This window comes from Tenrec ecaudatus, chromosome 15 (assembly GCF_050624435.1).
Source record: "Tenrec ecaudatus isolate mTenEca1 chromosome 15, mTenEca1.hap1, whole genome shotgun sequence".
Taxonomy (NCBI): domain Eukaryota; kingdom Metazoa; phylum Chordata; class Mammalia; order Afrosoricida; family Tenrecidae; genus Tenrec; species Tenrec ecaudatus.
In genome coordinates, this window is record NC_134544.1 from 70,368,926 (window position 1) to 70,381,770 (window position 12,845).

Genomic DNA, 12,845 nt, shown 5'->3' on the forward strand with positions numbered 1-12,845 from the left:
TGGGGCCTGTTTTGTGAAGTTTTTCTATGTGTTGGTCTCTTATTTGTGCTTGGTGAGTGTTGTTCTTCTGCCCATACTGAGTCGGCGAGGATCTTTTGTAAGGCTGGGTTTGTTGTAACGTATTTTTTGAGTTTTTCCTTGTGTGCGAAGACTTTTACTTCTCCATCGATCTTGATCGATAATTTGGCTGGGTAGAGTATTCTTGGATTTGCGTTGTTTTCCTTCAACTTTTGGAATATATTACTCCACTCTCTCCTTTTTTTCATAGTTTCTGCTGATAGGTCTGAACATATCCTTATGTGGTGACCTTTATATGTGATTGCTTTTTTTGCCCTAGCTGCTCTCATGATTTTCTCCTTTTCCTCAAAGTTGGATAGTTTAACTATTATGTGCCTTGGTGATTTCTTCTTGGGGTCCCGTCGTGCTGGTGTTCTTTCAGCCTCCTGGATGGTTGCTTGGTTTTCATTCATTAGGCTGGGGAAGTTTTCCTCCAAGAATTCTCTCGCTACTGTTGCAGATGACTTCTTTCTTGTGTCTTCCTCCGGTAGGCCAATAATTCTAATGTTGTTCCTCTTCATAGCATCAGACATAGCTCTTAGGTTTTCTTCGGCTTCTCTGATGCTCTTATTAGATTTTTCTTCACGTTTATTAAAGTATGCTTGGTTGTCCTCCACGCCACTGATGCGGTTCTCTGATTTCTCCAGTCGATTCTCAAGGAACATGATTTTGCTATTGTTTTTCGTTATTTCCTCCCTAAGCTCCTGTATTTCCCTTTGGTGTATGGCTTTTATCTCCTCTATCGTTTCATCCTTTTTCTGTATTGTTTCCCTCATATCCTGCATGGCTCCAAGCAGCATTCTAAGAGTTTTTTGTATGGCATCTCAATGTCTGCTTCTTCTATGTATGTTGCTATGTTCAGCACATCTTCTGCCTTTGTCTTTTGTTTCTCCTGTTTTTTCATTGAGGTCATTTTGGCTGATGGCTGTTTGCGTTGAGTTGTTTTTGAGGGACCAGGTGTCATTTTCTAGTCTCTCTCTGGAAGACTTATAGGAATACTTCTTCGAACTGCCTACAGCTGATTTTGCTAAGTTATTAGCCAACCAGTTTATCTTCCTGTGGCTTCCCTATCAGGGGAGTGCCCCAGATGGCGGGTCAGCTGCCTGCCCCAGTGTTGCAGAGGCTGGGCTGAAGTTCCTGCTATTGGTTTGAATATTGATAAGTGTTGGCTGAGCTGCCTTATGTCCCCAGGTTCACAGGCAGGAACTCCCTGGTGAGGAGTCTGAGGAGTATCCCCTGGAGAGCAAGCAGGCCTTTCCCTAGCCTTGGGCTATCTATGCAGGGTGGAGCTCACCTATCTGGGTGTGGCCCAGGTGCAAATGCCCTAGGGCAATGGGTGTGTCCCATAAGTCTGCAATGGAGTGTGAGAGAGCAGTTCAGGAACAAGAGGGGGAGAAAAATTAAAAAGTGAGACTGGACTGTGCAGGGGTACAGGGAAGTGAGGGAAGGAAAAGCAACTATGCAGCTGAGTCCCACTCCCTGCCTGTGGACCTGCAAGGGCCCACTCCCTGCCCCAAGCCCCAGCAGCAATCCATAGCTGAGCCCCAAGAAGAGTCGCAAGAAAGCTGCTGAGCAGCCCCCAGAGAAGTGGGGGGATAGAGAGCAGAGATGTTAACAGATGCCGCAGTGTAGTTGAAGCTTGATCCCTGCCTATGGAGCTGTGGGGGTTTGGGTTCAGTCCCTGCTCAGCCCACGCGGTGCGACAAGCTGTGGCTGTGCCCCGAAAAAGCCCCTGCAAAGCCCTCCAAGGCTGCATGGGAATATAGAGCAGAGATGCAAACAGAAGCAACAATGCAGCTAAACACCAATCCCTGCCAGTGGAGCCTCAAGGGCCCTGTCCCTGCCCTGAGGCAGGCAGGGGGAAACTGTGGCTGCGCCAAGGCCAAGCCCTGCTACAGGCTCCAAATGGTCCAGGCTTGGGCAGACACAGCAGCTAGGCTAGGGTCGATCCCCAGCCGGCTTCCACTGAGGTAAGCCAAAAGCCCCCAGCCCCTCAAAACCCCGTGGATCTGTGCCTACTTATCTTTATGATGCTCCTCCTGCGATCCAGTGGCGTTCAATTTCCCTCTGAGCAACTCTCCTGGGCTGGATTCTGCGGAGTCCCTCTGGTATGTGTCACTCCATTGCCATCTTCCAGGAATCTCCCTTTTTTTCACCTTAAAAAAAAGTCATTTTATTGGAGCTCATACAACTCTTATCACAATCCATACACACATCAATTGTTTAAAGCACACTTATATATTCATTGCCCTCATCATTCTAATCAATCGCTTTCTGCTTGGGATCCTGAAATCAGCTCCTATTTTCCTTTTTCTCCTGTCTCCCCTTTCCCCCTCCCCCCTCCCACATGAACACTTAATAATTTATAAATTATTATTTTATCTTATCTTACACTACCCAGAGTCTCCCTTCACCCACTTTTCTGTTACCCAGCCCCCAGAGAGGATATTATATGTGGATCCTTGTGATCGGTTTGCCCTTTTAATCCCTGCTTCCCTCCCGATATCACCACTCTCCCCGCTGGTCCTGAGGGGTTAATTTTGACTAGATTACCTGTGTTTCCAGTTCCCATGTGTACCGCTGTGCATTCTCTGGTCTAACCAAGTTTGCAAGGTAGAATTGGGATGATTATAGGTGGGGGGGAGGCAGCATTTAAGTGCTAGAGGAAGTTTGTCAGTTTCTTCTCTTAGTTTAGAGCAGCGGTTCTCAACCTGTGATTTGTTACATCTTTGGGGGGGGTGTCGAATGAGCCTTTCATAAGGGTGGACCAGTTTATAACAGTAGCAAAATTACACTTATGAAGTAGCAGCAAAAATAATTTTATGGGTGTGGGGCCACCACTACATGAGGAACTGTATGAAGGGGTCGTGGCATTCGGAAGGTTGAGAACCATTGTCCTAGAGGAAGACAGAAATCTTGGTACTGTAGAAGGGCAGCAAAAGAGAGGCATCCCCAATAAGATGGATTTTTAAGACAGTACCTGCAGCAATGAGTGCCAGCAAACATGACTGTGAGGATGTCAGAGGAGGGGAAGCCTTTTATTATATTGGGCATACGGTTGCTATGAGTCAAAACTGACTCAACAGTACCTAACAAAAACAGCAGGATTGTGCTTCTAACCATAGGCTGAGGAAGACATTAAGATAAACTTCTATTATTTTAGAGAAGCGGTTCTCAAGCTTTGGTTCGCGAACACTTTTGGGGTCAAATGACCCTTTCACAAGGGTGGCCCAATTTATAACAGCAGCAAAATTATAGTTATGAAACAGCAATAAAAATAATTTTATGATTGGGATGTCACCACTACATGGGGAATGGTATTAAAGGGACATGGGATTAGGAAGTTTGAGAAGCGCTGCCTTAGAGGAAAGCAGAAATGTGGTACAATAGAAGGGCAACAAAGGAAAGGCAGCCCCTGCAAGACTGGTTAGCACAGTGCCTGCAACAATGAGCACAAGCAAAGAACCACTGTGAGGATGGCAGAGGATGGGACAGCGTTTCATTATTTGTGCACAGAGTTTCAATGAGTCAAAAACCACTCAACAGCAGCAAACAACAACCAAAACTGGACTTGTGCATCCCCAAATGTGCTCAACTACATCTTAATAGAAACAAATCTTCATTTAGAACAGCGGTTTTCAATTTCTGGGTCACAAACCCTTTTGGTAGGCAAACGACACTTAAACAAGGGCAGCCCGTTCATAACACTAGCAAGATTAGATTTATGAAGTAGCAACAAAAATAATTTTATTACTGGGCAGTCACCACTACATGAGAATCAGTATTAAAGTGTTGTGGCATTGGTAAGGTTGAGAGCCACTGCCTTAGAGGAAGACACAAATCTTGGTACAGGTGAAGGATAGCAAAAGAGAGGCAGCCCCCAGAAAGACGTATTAGCACATTGGCTGCATCAATGAGCGCAAGCAAAGAAACACTGTGACGATGGCACTGAACGGGGCAGCATTTCATTTTAGTGAGCACAGAGTTGCTATGAGCCAAAACCCACTCGATGGCACCTAACAACAATAACAACAAGATTTGTGCTTCTAACAATATGCTGAAGAAGACCTTAGGAGAAACTCCTCTTAGTTTAGAGCAGCGGATCTCAACTAGTAGGTCGAGAACCCTTTCATGTAGCTGAATGACCCTTTCACAGGTGTGGCCCGATTTATAACAGTAGCAAAATTACTGTTATGAAATAGCAATGAAAATAAATTTATAGTTGGATATTCACCACTACATTAGGAAGTGTATGAAAGGGGCGTGGCATTAGGAAGATTGAGAAACACTGCCTTAGAGAAGACACAAATCTTGGTAGAGTAGAAGTGCAGCAAATGAGAGCCAGCTCCCAAAAAAACCGAATAACAAAGTGGATGAAAGAATTGAGGGAAAGCCAAAGATCCACTGTAAGGATGACACAGAAAGGGGCACATTTCATTATATTGAGCATAGAGTTGCTATGAGTCAAATCCACTCGACAGCACACAACAAAAAAACTTCAGGACTTGTGCTTTTGACAATGTGCTGAAGTAGACCTTAAGATAAACTCCTCTTAGTTTAGAGCAGCGGTTCATAACGTGTGGGTCACAAGCCATTTTGGAAGACAAATGACCCTTTCACAGTGGTTGCCTGATTATTACAGTGCCAAAATTGGAGTTATGAAGTAGCAATGGAAATAATTTTGATTTGGCAGTCACCCCTACATGAGGAACGGTATGAAAGGATCGTGGGATTAACAAGGTTGTGAACCACTGCCCTTGAGGAATACAGACATCTTGGAAGAGAAGAGGGATAGCAACAGAGAGGCAGCCCCTACAAGTTTGATTAGCACAATGGCTGCAACAATGAATGCCAGCAAATACCATTGTGAGTATGGCACAGGACAGTGCAGCGTTTCATTATATTGTGCATAGAGTTGCTATGAGAAAACCCAACTCAACAGCAATTAACAATAAAACAGGATTTTTCTCTAACAATATCCTGAAGAAGACCTTAAGAGAAACTCCTTAGTTTAGAGCAGCGTTACTCAACCTGTGAATTGTGAACCCTTGTGGGCTTTGAACAACCCTTTCCCCGGAGATGCCCTATTCATAACAGTAGCAAAATAACAGTTATGAAATATCAATGAGTACAGTTATATAATTGGGTGAACACCACTCCATGAGGAACTAGATGGAAGGGTCTTTGCATGAGGAAGGTTGAGGACTACTGCCCTAAAGGAAGACAAAAAACTTTGTAAATAGGAGGGCATCAAAAGTGAACAGCCCCCAAAAGGTGGATAAGCACAGTGACTGCAACAATGAGCGCAAGGAAAAGAACCACTGTGAGGATCACAAAGGACGGGACATTGGTTCATTATATTGTGCACAGAGTTGCTATCAGCCAAACCCACTCTAGGGAACCTAACAAAAAAGGACAAGACTTGTGCTTCTTACAATATGCTGAAGAAGACCGAAGAGTAATTCCTCCTTTTTTTAGAGCAGCAGTTCTCAAACTGTGGGTCGTGACAACAGAGGGGGATCGAACAACCCTTTCATAGGGGTGCCCTGATTCATAAGAGTAGCAAAATTACAGTTATAATTATCAATGAAAAGAAATTTATTGTTGGGGGTTCACTGCTACATGAGGAATGGTATGAAAGGGTCATGGAATTAGGAAGGGTGAAAACTACTGCCCTAGAAGATGATACAAATCTTGATACAGTTGAAGGGCAGCAAAATAGAGTCAGCCCCCCCCCTCCACCCAAAGTGGAACAGCACAGTGGCGGCAACAATCAGCACAACCCAAAGAAATACTGTGAGGATGGCGCAGGACGGGGCAGTATTTCATTATAGTTTGCATAGAGTTGCTATGAGCCAAAACCCACGCGATGGCCCCTAACAACAATAACAAGAGTATTTGTTCTTATAACAATATGCTGAAGAAGAACTAAAGAGAAAGGCCTCTTTAATTTAGAGCAGTGATTCTCAATGTTTGGGTCATGACCCCTTTGTGGGGGACAAACGACCTTTTCACAGGGGTGGTCCAGTTCAAAACATTAACCTTAAGAAGTAGCATTGAAAATAATTTTATGATTGTGGGGGGAGTCACCAATACATGAGGAACATTAGGAAAAGGTCCTAGCATTAGGAAGGTTGAGAACCACTGGCCTAGCCAAATACAGAAATCTTGGAAGAGTAGACGGGCAGCAAATGAGAGTCAGTCCCTAAAAAGGTGTATTAGCACAGTGGCTGCAACAATAAGCGCAAGCAAAAGAACCACTATGATGATGGCAGAGGATAGGACAGCATTTCATGATATTGTGCATAGAGTTGCTATGAGCCAGACCCACTCGACAGTCCCTAACAATAACAAGAACCGGACTCATGCATCAAATATATGCTGAACTAGACTGTAAGAGAAACTACTCTTAATTGAGAACAGCGGTTCTCAACCTGTGAGTCATGACCACTTTTGTTGGCCGAATGACCCTTTCACAGGGGTGGCCAGATTAATAGCAGTAGCAAAATTACAGTCATGAAATAGCAGCGAAAATAATTTTATATATGTACATTCACGAGTACATTAGGAATTTTATGAAAGGGGTGTGGCATTTGGAAAGTTGAGAAGTACTGCCCTCGTGGAAGATACAAGTCCTGGTAGAGTAGAAGGGCAGAAAATGGGAGCAGCTCCCAATAGGATGGAATAGCACAGTGGCTGAAACAGTGAGGGAAAGCAAAAGATCCACATTCAGGATGGCCCAGGAAGGGGCAGCGTTTCATTGTATTGAGCATAGAGTTGCTTTGAGTAACACCCACTCAAGATCACCTAAACAAACAAACAAACAAAAAAAACCACCAAAAAAACAGGACTTAGACTTCTGGCCATGTACTGAAGTAGACCTTAAGAGAAACTCCTCTTAGTTTAGAGCAGTGGTTCTGAACTTGTGAGTCGTGACCTCTTGGTGGTATTGAACGACTCTTTCCTAGGGGTGACCTGATACATAACAGTACACAAATTACAGTCATGAAGTAGCAACGAAAACTATTTTATGGTGTGGGGTCACCACTACATGAGGAACTGTATGAAGGGGTCATGGCATTAGGAAGGTTGAGAACCACTAACCTAGAGGAAGACAGAAATTTTGATACAGTAGAAGGACATCCAAAGAGAGGCTGCCCCAATAAGATGGATTAGCACTGTGGCTCCACAATGAGCGCAAGCAAACACCAGTGTGAGGATGGAAGAAGAGGGGTCAGCCTTTGATTTTATTGGGCATAAAGTTGCTATGTGTCAAAACCGACTCCACAGCACCTAAGAAAACAATAGTATTGTGCTTCTAACAATATACTCAGGAAGACAATAAGAGAAATTCTTATTACTTTAGAGCTGCGGTTCTCAACTTGTGGGTCTTGACCTCTTTGGGTGGGTTGGGGGTGGGGTGGGTCAAAGGAACCTTTCACGAGGGTGCCGATTCATAACAGTAGCAAAATTACAGTTATGAAATACTAATGAAAATAAATTTATAATTGGGCGATGACCACTACATGGTGAATGGCATTAAAGGGACGTGGAATTAGGAAGGTTGAGAACGACTTCCCTAGAGGAAGGCAGATATGTTGCTACAGTACAAGGGCATCAAAAGAGAGGCAGCACCTCCAACATGGATTAGGATAGTAGGTGCAACAATGAGCACCAGCAAAGAACTACTGTGAGGATGACACAAGATGGGCCACCGTTTCATTAGATTGTGCATAGAGATCCTATGAGTCAAAAACCACTGGATGGCACTGAACAACAATAAAAATAGTACTTGTGCTTCTCAAACTGTGCTGAACTACATCTTAAAAGAAACAAATCTTCGTTTAGAACAATTCTCAACCTCTGTGTCACGAACCATTTTGTGGGTCAAATGACACTTTCACAGGGTGGCCCATTCATAACAGTAGCAAAATTAGTTTTGTGAAGTAGTAACGAAAATAATTTTATGATTGGGTGGTCACCACAATATGAGGAATGGTATCAAAGGGTTGTGGCATTAGGAAGATTGAGAACCACTGCGATAGAGGAAGACAGAAATATTGGTACAGTAGATGGGAAGCAAAAGAGAGGCTGTCCCTATAAGATTGTGGCTCATGTGCCACAATGAGCACAAGCAAATACGAATGTTAGGATGGAAGAGGAGGGAGCAGCCTTTGACTACATTGGGCATACAGTTGCTATGAGTCAAAACCGACTTAACAGCACCTAAGAAAATCAACAGTATTGTGCTTCTAACAATATACTGAGGAAGACATTAAGAGAAACTCCTAATATTTTAGAGCTGCGGTTCTCAACCTGTGGGTCGCGACCTCTTTGAGGAGTCAAACGAAACTTTCACAGGGGGACAAATTCTTAACAGTAGAAAAATTACAGTTATGAAACAGCAATGAAGATAATTTTATGAATGGGGGATGACTACTACTTTGGGAACAGTATTAAAGGGACGTAGCATTAGGAAAGTTGAGAACCACTGCCCTAGATAAAGACAAAATCTTGGTACAAGAGAAGGGGTCAAAAGAGAGGGAGCCCCCAGAAAGATGGATTAGCACAGTGGCTGCAACAATGAGCATAATCCAATAATCACTGTGAGGATGGCATTTGACGGGGCAGGATTTCATTATATTGTGCATAGTGTTGCTGTGAGCCAAAACCCACTAGACGGCCCCTAACAACAATAACAAGAGGACTCGTGCATGTCATGATATACTGAACTAGAGCTTAAGAGAAACTCCTCTTAGTTTAGAACAACGGTTCTCAACCTGTGAGTTGTGACCAGTTTGGGGGCATAGAACCACCCTTTCATATGGTTGGCCAAATTCATAACAATAGCAAAATTACGGATATGAAATAGCAACAAAAATTTTTTAATGATTGGGGGTTCAGCACTACTGGTGGAATGGTATTAAAGTGTCTTGACATTAAGAAGGATGAGAAACACTGCCCTAGAGGAAGGTAGAAATGTTGGTACAGTACAAGGGCAGCAAAAGAGAGGCAGCCCATCCAAGAAGGGTTAGCAAAGTATCTGCAACAATGAGTACAATCAAAGAATGATTGCAAGGATGGCACAGGCCTGGGAAGCATTTAATTATTGTGCACAGAGTTGCTATGAAACGAAACCCATTCGAAGGCACCTAGGTATAACAACAGAAATTGTGTGTCTAACAATGTGCCTAGCAATAACGGAAGAAAAAATCCTCTTAGTGTAGAGCAGCAGTTCTCAACCTGTGGGTCGCAAGCCCATTGGGGGGACAACCAACCATTTCATAGGGGTTGCCCAGTTCAAAACAGAAGAAAAATTAAAGTTATGAGGTAGCAATGAAAATAATTTTATGATATCGCAGTCAGCACTATATGAGGCATGGTATGAAAAGGTTGTTGCATTAGGAAGTTTGGGACCCACTGCCCTAGAGGAATTCAGAAATCTTGGTAGAGTAGAAGGGCAGCAAATGAGAGGTAGTCCTCAAAATGATTGATTAGCACAGTGGCTGCAACAAGGAGCCCTAGCAAAAGAACCACTGTTAGGATGGCAGAGGACAGGCCAGCATTTCATGATATTGTGCATAGAGATGCTATGGGAAAAACCCACTCGACAGCCCCTATCAACAATAAGAACAGGACTGGGGTGTCTAACAATGTGCTGAACTAGACCATAAGAGAAACTACTCTTAGTTTAGAGCAGCGGTTCTCAATCTTTGAGTTGTGAACACTTTGGTTGGTCGAATGAACCTTTCACTAGGGTGGCCAGATTGAGAACAGTAGCAAAATTACAGTTATGCAACAGCAAGGGAAAAATGTTATGATTGGGGGACCACCACTACACATTGGGAATTGTATGAAAGGGTCATAGAAATAGGAAGGTAGAGAACTACTGTCCTAGAGGAAGAAACAAGTAAAGTAGAAGGGCAGCAAAAGAGAGGCAGTCCCTGCAAGATTGATTAGCACAGTGGATGCAACAATGAGCGCAAGCAAAGAATAACTGTGAGGATGGCACAAGATGGGGCAGCACTTCATCATATTGGGTATACAGTTGCTATGAATCAAAAACCACTCGATTGCACTTAACAACAAAAACAGGACTTGTGCTTCTGAAAATGTGCTGAACTGCATCTTACAAGAAGCAAATCTTCCTTTAGAACAGTGGTTTTCAAACTCTGGGTCACGAACCCATTTTGGGGTCTAACGACACTTTAACAGGTATGGCCTGTTCATAACAGTAGAAAATTAGATGTATGAAGTAGCAATGAAAATAAGGTTGTGATTGGGCAGTCACCACTACATGAGGAACGGTATTAAAGGTTTGTGGCATTGGGAAGTTTGAGAACCACTGCCCTAGAGGAAGACACATATATTAGTAAAGGAGACGGGCAGCAAAAGAGAGGCAGCCCTCAGAAAGATGGATTAGCACAGTAGCTGCAACAAGGAGGGCAACAAAGAACCACTGTGAGGATGGCACAAGGTGGGGGCAGTCTTTCATTATATTGTACGCAGAGTTGCTATGAGTCAACACCCACTCGACGGCACCTAGCAACAATAACAACAGGTTTTCTGCTTTTAATAATATGCTGAAGAAGAGCTTATAAGAAACTCCTCTTAGTTTAGAGCAGCGCTTCTCAACCAGTGGATCGCCACCCGCCCTTTTTTTTCGGGGGGGGGGGGTGACGCCTTCACAAGGATGGTCTGATTCTTACTAGTAGCAAAAATAATTATGAAATAGTAACAAAAATAATTTTATACTTGGATATTAACGACTACATTAGGATTTGCATGAAAGAGGCATGGCGTTAGGAAGGTTGAGAACCACTGCCCTAGAGGAAGACACAAGTTTTGGTGGAGTAGAAGGGCACCAAATGAGAGGCAGCTCCCCAAAAGAAGGAATTGCACAGTGGCTGAAACAGTGAGGGCAAGCCAAAGATCCACTCTCAAGATGGCACATGAACGGGCAGCCTTTCATTATATTGTGCATAGTGTTGCTATGAGTCAAACCCACGTGACACAATCCAACATAAAAACAACAGGACTTGTGCTTCTAACAATGTGCTGAAGTAGACCTTAAGAGAAACTCCTCTTAGTTTATAGCAGCTTTTCTCAGCCTGCCACGACCACTTTCGGGAGACAAACGACCCTTTCACAGCGGTGGCCCATTCATTACAGTAGAAAAATTAGAGTTATGAAGTAGCAATGAAAATTATTTTATGATTTGGCAGTCAGCACTGTATGAGGAATGCTAGGAAATGGTCATGGCATTATCAAGGTTGAGAACCACTGCCTTAGAAGAAGATAGAAATCTTGGTAGAGTAGAAGGGCAGCTAACAACAGGCAGTCACCAAAAAAGGTGGTTTAGCACAGTGGCTGCAACAATGAGCACTAGCCAAAGAACAACTCTGAGGATGGCAGAGGATGGGACAGTGTTTCATGATATTGTGAATAGAATTACTATGAGCCAAACCCACTCGACAGCCCCTAACAACAATAGCAAGAGGACTCATGCATCTAACAATATACTGAACAAAACCTTAGGAGAAACTCATGTTAGTTCAGAGCAGTAGTTCTCAACCTGTGAGTCGTGACCTCTTTTGGGATTTGAATGACCCTTTCATAAGGGTGGCCTGATTCATAACAGTAGCAAACTTACAGTTATGAAGTAGAGCGAAAATAATTTTATGGTTGTGTGGTTACCACTACATGAGGTACTGTATGAAGGGGTTGTGGCATTAGGAAGGTTGACAACCACTACCCTAGAGGAAGGCAGAAATCTTGGTACAGTAGAAGGGCAGCAAAAGAGAGGCAGCCCTATACGATGGATTAGCACAGTGGCTGGAAAAATTTGCATTAGCCAAAGAACAACTGTGAGGTTGCAGAGGATAGGACATCGTTTCAGTATATTATGGTGCATAGAATTGCTATGAGCCAAACCCACTTGATGGCCCCTAACAACAGTAAAACAATACTCATGCATCTGAGAATATTCTGAACTAGACCTTAAAAGAAATTTCTCTTAGTTTAAGGCAGCGGTTCACAACCTGTGAGTCATGACCACTTTGGGTGGTTAAACAACCTTTTCTCATGGCTGGCCCAATTCAAAACAGTAGCAAAATTACATTTATAATTATGAACCAAAATAATTTTAGGGTTGTGGATTCGCCACTACATGACAAACTGTATGAAATGGTCCTGGCATTAGGAAGGTTAAAAACCACTTCCCCAGAAGAACAAACAAATATTGATACGTTGAAGGGCAGCAAAATAGAGTCAGCCCCCCAAAAGATGTGAGGATGGCAGAGGAGGGGGCAGCCTTAATTTATCTTAGACATAGAATTGCTATGAGTCAAAATTGTCTCAATACCACCTAAGAAAAACAACAACAGGATTGTGTTTCTATACCCAATTCTACCTTGCGGACCTGGTTATACCAGAGGATGTACAGCGGTGCAGTAGGGATCTGGAAACACAGGGAATCTTGGACAGACGAACCCCTCAACACCCTCAGTAGGAGTGGCGACACCAGGAGGGAAGGGGGTGTAGAAAGGGAGAACCGATCTTGGAGATCTATGTGTAACTTCCACTCTGGGAGATGGGCAATCTGGAGGTGGGTGAGGGGAGACACCGGGCAGTGTAAGATGTAATAATTATTTGTAAACTATTAAGGGACCAGGGGGAAGTGGGGAGCGGGGAGGGAGAGGGAGGGGAAAAAAGGGAAACGAGCTGATTCCAGGAACCCAAGTGGAAAGTGAATTTTGAGAATGACGAGTGCAACGAATGTGTAAAGG